General features: G+C 46.2%; 1 long non-coding RNA gene across 1 annotated transcript; it reads left to right on the forward strand.

Moving 5' to 3' along the window:
• The first annotated feature begins 346 nt into the window (after positions 1-346).
• On the forward strand, positions 347-6,372 carry LOC133067435 (uncharacterized). The gene is made up of 3 exons (XR_009695248.1): positions 347-425; positions 2,309-2,367; positions 6,165-6,372. It is a non-coding gene; the product is annotated as an uncharacterized LOC133067435 (long non-coding RNA).
• The last annotated feature ends 1,833 nt before the right edge of the window (positions 6,373-8,205 follow it).

Genomic DNA, 8,205 nt, shown 5'->3' on the forward strand with positions numbered 1-8,205 from the left:
AAAAAAAAAAAACTCTGAAAGGAAAAAAAATATGTTTTGACATCTACCCTATTGTATTTCTGCCTTCAAATCCCTCATAGTCCAGGGAAGGGCTCAGTCATAGTGAAACGAAATGGTACAAGATGAAATGATAAGTTACAGATCAAAAAAAGTGGCATGCACTGAGGAAGGAGCAGTCTGACTCGTCCCTTGGAATGGAAACAGGAGTGGGAGCTGAGAATCTGAGGCTGGGGCAGGGAATTCCCCATCACGGGTTGTTGAGCCACCAAAACCAGACGGCTGAACCAAGTTCAGAGTCCATGCAGCGAGCCAAAGTCCCAAGTCGAAATAAAAGTCCTGGGGTGGACAAGGCAAAGGGCTCAGTGCTGGAGCACAGAGCTCGTGATCCGGAGAAGCAGAGAGGCCAGACTGACCACAACTGGCAGGTATTGGCACCCCCACCCCTGCTGCTCCTATATTCCCCACCCCTCCCATGGGACCTCCCCAAGGTCCAGAAACCAAAGGGTTCAGATGACTCACCAGGGGCCCCCATGTGGAGCTGCATGCTAGGCCTGTTTCGGTTCTGATAGCTTTTACATGCTTGTCAGGGGAATGATATGCAGGCAGATCAGCCAAGTTTGATGGTTTAGGATGCGTTGAAAGGAGTATCTTGCTTTTTGGAGGTGAAAAGAAGTTTTCTCAGACACGTTGAGAGTAGGCAGGTATTGAGCTGATGGAAATGGGACGTGAGTGAGTGTGTGTGCAAAGGCAGGAAGCATGTGAGGAGCTGGGTTCTGGGCTCCAGGGGCCATGGGTACCAAGGAGCATGTGCCGGTGGATGCGAGCCATGTTGGGAAGCCTAGGGCACAGGCTTCCGGGCTTAGACTTTATCCTCCAGCCAAAGAGAAGACCTTCATTTCAAAGAAAAAGAGGTGACTCTGGACCCAGGAGCTCTCACTGCTTTACTAGATGGGTCTGAACACTGGTTGTCACCGTGTCTTTTTCTGTGTCCTAGAGAACAAGCCACTAGGCACAGGCGTAAGCTGTCTGCTGCTCTGTCACTGCCTCTGCTGAGCAGGGCTGTCCCGGTCACAGGGAAGTGTGCTTGAGACAGGACCCAGAGGAGTGCAGACATCAGCTGTACTGGCTGACCACACCCGGGAGCCTCAGGAGGTGAGCAGTCCCCCGTCCCAGCTCCTGGGACATAACCATTTCCCTGAACCTCAATCTTTGGCCTCTCAGGCTTCCAGGGGCTGGAGAGTCTGTTTTTACAGGTCCAAGAGGTAAGTTTTCACAGGACTTTGGTGGCAAATAATACATATTCTATAATGAAAGAATGTTACCTCACTAGGGACACAGCTTATCTATCCCTGGTCTGTGCCTTTGGGCAATAGCTGAATTGTACAGAAAGCATAAATGTCATCTGAGAATCCAACAGACATTCTTTCCTTCCCACCTATGTAAAAATTTACCTGTAGCCCCACTTCAGGTTGCTCAAAGTTTCAGGGACTCAGACGGACCGTGTCAACCAACTTTGTGGCAGCTTGCTATGGCTGGGGGTGGGCATGGGGACTGAGGCTCAGAGAGGGTAAGTTTTACAATTTGTGAAATTGAGATTCAAACCCAGACTTGCCAGAAGCCCCAGTCCACACTCTTCCCACTAGCCCACTCTCTGTCTCCTCCCAGGGAAGAGAGGCAAGGCCAAAGTGAGGGCTGCTGTTTCCAAGGACCTGAGATTTGTCAGTTTGGTTGAGTTTAATACTCTTATAACTCAAATCATTTTGACTGGGTCTGAAAGACAACATCTCATGAAGGTGAAAAGTGTGGGAAGGGAGGGTTCAAAATAATATTTTGTATTTCTAGGACTCTATTTTCCCAAGCATTTTACACTTTCCACTGCACTGAGTTACCCAGCCCTCCTGTAAGGGAGCTGGAGCAGTTATTATGGCTGGCTCCTTCTGAGGGTTGGGGCAGAGATCAGGCAGGCTGCTCCAAATTTCAATGGCTCCCCTTTCCTGGGGCTACAAGTCCTCCAGGGTGTATTGGAAAAGAAGGCATTGAGTGGCAGGGACCCTCCAGTGCCAGGCACTCCTCTCTGCTTGTTGAGGCCTCCTCCTGGGAGCTTTTCATGGTCCCCTTGAGAGCAAGCTGCTTGCTCCAAAAGGGAGGGGCAGGCCACTCTGACCCTCCTGCCCCCTCCCTTTATTCTCCAAGGCTTCATCAAGCTAAACTAGTGGGGAGGGGAGGGTAACTAGGGACAATCTCAATGTAGCAATGGAAAAAATTTTAAGCATGCATGCTAAATATGATTTTTTTTTTCTCCCCATAGATTGAGAGCGAGTGCCAAGAAGTGAAACCAAGAAGTTTGGGGCCAAGAAGTCATCCCAGGTATGTCTGTGAGAACCACAAGCCCCAGGGCTGCCACACTACACAACTCAGTCCCACCTGGGGCCTTGCCAGTCCCTAATCCTGGGCCCCAGCCTCATGCTTCTCTGAGAAAGCGTCTTCCGTTTTACTTCTGCCTTGCAGATCTGACGTGCAAACCTCTCTACTCTGCCTCACAAATCTGCTCCCACTTTTTAGGAAACCCCAACTTTAAACCCCAGGACTTGGTCTCACTGTAAAGCATTCCCTACCCCAGCAGTATCGTTGCTTAAGTATGAGTTATTCAATCTGGAATGATAGCTAGAAGGACTGCAGGACAGACCGCAGAGAGTAGTGGCACTCTGTTCCATAAAATAGTCAGAGGTTGGGGAGGGCCTCACGTTTCCTCTAGAATCTGTCCCCCCATATCCTGACTGTCACCACCCTGTGAGAATCAGGTAGCCTTCTTTATTTTTCTGATTAACCAGTTGGTAACTTTAGATCAGATACACACTCATCTCTAATGGACAGAGTTTTCAGTCTAAATCCCTAAAGCTAAATAAAGTCTGCAAATATCTAGTTGGTGAGTGCTATGTTTTCACAAATGTTGGAAAATTTGAACTCCTCAAAGTAGGGCATGCCTTCTCAATCAGCCACAGTCCCCACTGTTCTCCAGTACCCTACACACAGGCTGACTCATTCATATGTATTATCTGTGTTGGCCCTATAGGTGTCTGTATTTGCTACTATTCTTCCAAACCCACAAGGAAGAGAAACATTTTCCTAATTGTCCCTGAATTTGCAAACCTGCTTCTCCCTCAGTGGAGCTGGTTCTGCATATTATTACCGCATTATGCTTAATCTTTTCCTTAAACTCCCTTCTACCTTTCAAACAAACTTTCTTGGGTGTTGTGAGAGAGGTTCAAGAGGGAGGGGACATAAGTATACCTATGGCTGATTCATGTTGATGTTTGACAGAAACCAATATAATATTGAGAGCAATTATCCTTCAAAAAACAAACAAAAACAAACTTTCTTGGCTCTGCTGGCATTTTAAAACTCCATTACTGGGGACTTCCCTGGTGGTCCAGTGGTTAAGGCTCTGCCTTCTGATGCAGGAGGCGTGGGTTCCATCCACAGTCAGGGAATTAAGATCCCACACGCTGAGCTGCTTGTGCCTTAAAGGTTGTTCTTCTAATTATGCAAACACATGTTCGAAGTTTTGAAACCATCTCTGGCACTGGGGCAAGATGGTGGGGAAGAGTAGGCAACAGTCTAGCCCTATCACAAGCCAAGCAGGAGAGAGGTCCTGACCTGGCTCTCGGACTGGCCTTCAACTGTGGTGCTCTTTTCAGCATGAGCAAAAGGAGTTGCCGGGAATCAACTGACTAAGACTTGGGAGAGGAAAGGAGCAGCTGAGAGCGTCAGATTCAGGTCAGGTTAACTGGAGGTCCCAAATGTTGCCATATGAGCTACTCTCCATCCCACACACTCACTCCCGCAGTCTGGCAGACATGATTAAACAATCTCAGCACTGTTTCCCACCAGACAGGCCAGTCCCTCATGAGTCTACTCCATCCCTCACTCTGGGCAGCTGGCACAGCCTGAGCAAAGCCGACAATCGTGATGAAACCTACTTCCTACCCTTTGATTACGCTGGATGGCTAACCAAGAGACCAGGACTCTGGTGTCAACCCTGCCATTGACTCACTGGGATATCTGGGGCTTGGGCAAGGCTGCTTACCTCTGCAGACCTGTTTCTTCATCTGATAAATGAAGTGGTTGGGCAGTTGATTGATTGACTTGCGACCTCATGTCAAGGTTAAGTGAGTGGGATGATGATTTAGGTGAGGAGGGCTGGAAGAGTGCAGAAAAGAAAAGGAACCCTGTGGGAGAGTGGCCCTGAGTGGGTCTCTAACTTAGGAGAATTCATGCAAAGCTGATGGCCACATTTACAGAGACAGGAGGGGCTTTCAAGCAGGCATAATCAGCAATGGCATGGAGGTAAGAATGTACTGAACAAGGAGAAAGTCCATAATTAACAATGATCTCATAAATCCCTGTGCTAGACATATGCACTCACTCACTCAGTAAACCTTTCCTCCATCAACAAAGGTCCGTCTAGTCAGGGCTATGGTTTTTCCAGTAGTCATGTATGAATGTGAGAGTTGGACTGTGAAGAAAGCTGAGCGCCGAAAAATTGATGCTTTTGAACTATGGTGTTGGAGAAGACTCTTGAGAGTCCCTTGGACTGCAAGGAGATCCAACCAGTCCATCCTAAAGGAGATCAGTCCTGGGTGTTCATTGGAAGGACTGATGCTGAAGCTGAAACTCCAATACTTTGGCCACCTCATGCGAAGAGTTGACTCATCGGAAAAGACCCTGATGCTGGGAGGGATTGAGGGCAGGAGGAGAAGGGGACGACAGAGGATGAGATGGCTGAATAGCATCACCGACTCAATGGACTTGAGTTTGAGTAAACTCTGGGAGTTGGTGATGGACAGGGAGGCCTGGTGTGCTGTGATTTATGGGGTCGCAGAGAGTTGGACACGACTGAGCGACTGAACTGAACTGAATTGAAGAGTGTGCTGGGTGCTGTGCTAGGAGCTGAGGTCCTGTGGTGAACAGAAGACATATACAGAGTGACTGGTGCTGTAGGCTGCCTCCTCACCCATAGTGCATGCGTTCAGTCACTCAGTCACATCTGACTCTTTGCAACCCCATGGACTGTAGCCAGCCTGGCTCCTCTGTCCATGGGATTTTTCAAGCAAGAATACTGGAGTGGGTTGCCATTTCCTTCTCCAACCTTACTCATAGTGAAGCATCAATAGGACTGAATCCAGCTTGCCCTCTGGCCCTTCCACACAGGCAAGGAGATACATTTCAATGGCTGAGTGTGTAAACCCAATCTCCTAACTGCTTTCAGCATTTCTGAAGATAAGTGAGGTGCTTCATGTAAAGGGCACTTTGTAAACTGTAAAGTCCTCCATGGAAGTTGTTCCTAAATCTTAACTGGAATAATAACAATTGAACGAGATGCTGACGATAGATTTTAGATAAGGGCCCTCAAGTGGGAGAAGACCCCTGGAAACCAACTCATCAAGGTGAAGCTGACACTGACCCTTGCTTCCTGACCGTCCCACCTTCCGTGTTTTGACCCAGTTTAGGCTTCCCTTTAAAAGCTCATAGAAATATTTCTTCACTATAATTACGGGCGAGGCTCAGGATCTCTGTCATAAGAAGAGCTGGTAGAAAAGGGACAATTAACCAAGGCACATAATTGAAGGGTAGATAAATATATCCGGTGGCAGATGAGGCCCCTTCCTATTGGACACTATTCCCAGTATCCAAGGGCAGAGATAGGAATGTGCTTCATTTAGACCAGATGATGCTGAGCACTTTATTATTAAAGGCTCCTGTCAAGAAGTGAGGTGCATGTGGGTGTGGGGGATGGAGACTTTCGGGTGCCTCCTGCATGGACGGTGTCGACACGCTCCCTTTCCTACCCAGGAGGCTTTCCGTGCTGCTGGCAGTGGCTCCTTTTTAAAAGTTTGCTAATCATGAGATTGGAGGGCATGCCTGGAGGAGACAGTGTGACTCCTGTCACTGAGCAGAACAATGCAAAGTTCAAAAATAGTAGTATCTGCTAGTGGAAAACCAATAAACATATAATTTCCAGGTAATTACTATCATATAATTAGCTCTCTGCTTTTATATGCCCCAGCGGAAATTGGGTTGGGGAGCAACTGTAACACAGCTTAATAATCATGGTACATTCCAACAGCAAAATGAAGATTTTTTTTTTTTTTTTTCTCCCAAAGAGCACCAACAGGGACTTCCTTGGTGGCCCAGTGGTTAAGGATTCACCTTCCAATACAGGGGACCCAGGTTCAATCCCTGGTCCGGGAAGATCACACATGCCATGGAGCAACTAAGCCCACATACCACAACTACTGAGACTATGAGCTGCAACTAGAGAAAGGTGCCCATGCCACAAAGAAGAGACCACAATAAAAGATCCTGTATGCCACAGAGAAGATGCTGTGTGCTGCAAGTAAGATCCAACACAGCAGATGAGTAAATACATAGTTTTTTTTTTTTAAAAAAAAGAGCACCAAGACTGGCTGATCCTGGGCCCAGTTCACATGGACTAGTGAGCCAGGTTCTTAGGTGACATAAAATGAGCTCTGGGCTCAGAATCGGAAGAGCAGGTTTTCATTCCAGCTCTGATCACCTTGTGTGACAACTCCTCCAGAACTTGGTATCCTTCTAATTGGTAAAATAATGGCATTGGACTAACTCATGCATTCTTATCACATTCGAAGGGGTGAACATTGGTTCTGGAGGTGAAACAGTCTTAGATATTGCAATGGCTGGTGGCCCTCCAAAGCTCAAGCCTATCTGGCAAAATCTTATTTCTTAGAGCTTACTTATTTTCTCTCATCAGGTTTTCTTTTGTATTGACATTAAGGTCACAGAAGATACACAAAATGCATGCAGGATCAGTACTACAGGGGATAGATTGAAGACTTTCTCTTCATCCTCACTCAATCACAAAGCCCTGTCATAAGAGATGGTTCATGTGTGTACTATTCGCTGCCTCCTGGAAGTTGTTTATGTTTATTTCTCAGTGACTTTGTGTGTGACTTGGGCTCTGACAACTAAATTAAAAGTTGTATTTTACTATATTTCATCCTACTAAGTTATTCAATCCATCAATAATTATGTCAAGTGCTGAAAAGGAGAAATGTCAACAATATCTGAAAGAATATCTAGCCAAACACGCATGCATGCACAGTGCATAAATGGATATATAATATATCTGTGGTATTAAAATTTCATAGGAGCAGTGGATAGGGTTAAAAAAAATCTGAAAACACCCTTGGAAAGGTAATAATAGGCTGAGAACACTGCACTAGATATTTCTAAGAGTCTTTCCAGCTATGAGATTCTGCAAGTCCATGATTAAGAAGTGTCCTCTGAATTGGTCCCCACCCAGCACAGCAAAGTCACTTATTGTCTGGTTAATTGAGAAGGTTTCTTAACCCCTCTGAACCTCGGGATCACAACTCAGGGATCAAACCCATGTCTCCTGCATTGGCATATGGATTCTTTATCACTAAGCCACCAGGCAAGTCCAGAGTCTTCATTTGTGTTCTAAAAGCTAAGTCTGAGACAAGAACTTAAGTACAGGTAGGTTTGGGGAGATGATCCGAGGATGCAAGAGTGATGGAAATGGGGATAGTGAGACAGAAAGGGTGAAAAATCAGTAAAGTATGTGAGTTGGTTATTGCTGTGGGCAGGTGGGCCTGAATCCTGCTGGTAAATCTCCTAAGAATAATCTAGAACACATCTCACAATTGTTCCTTTGAAGGGTGGGAGGTTGGGGCATTTGAGCATTGATTTTAATCCTCCATAGCAGAGGGTTATCCCTGGGGATGTTGACTTCTCTGCACTTTGAGGTTGCCCTGCACAGAGGCTGAGTGAACTTCTGCAGCTTTGGAAAAAGATTTGAGGCAGGACATGAAAAGATGCTCGTTATTGCTAATTGTTAGAGAAATGCAAATCACAGCTACAATGAGATACCACCTCACACCAGTCACAATGGCCATCATCAAAAAGTCTACAAATAACTGAAGAAGGTGGGAAAAAAGGGAACCCTCCTGAACTATTGAGGGGAATATACATTGGTATAGCCAGTGAGGGGAATAGTACCGAGGTTCTTCAAAAAATTAAAAATAGAGTTGCCATATGATTCAGCAATTCCACTCCTGGGTATATATCTAGACAAAACTATAATTCAAAACGACACATGCACTCTTATGTTCATAGTATCACTATTCAGAATAGGTATGACATGGA

This window comes from Dama dama, chromosome 12, assembly GCF_033118175.1.
Source record: "Dama dama isolate Ldn47 chromosome 12, ASM3311817v1, whole genome shotgun sequence".
Taxonomy (NCBI): Eukaryota; Metazoa; Chordata; class Mammalia; order Artiodactyla; family Cervidae; genus Dama; species Dama dama.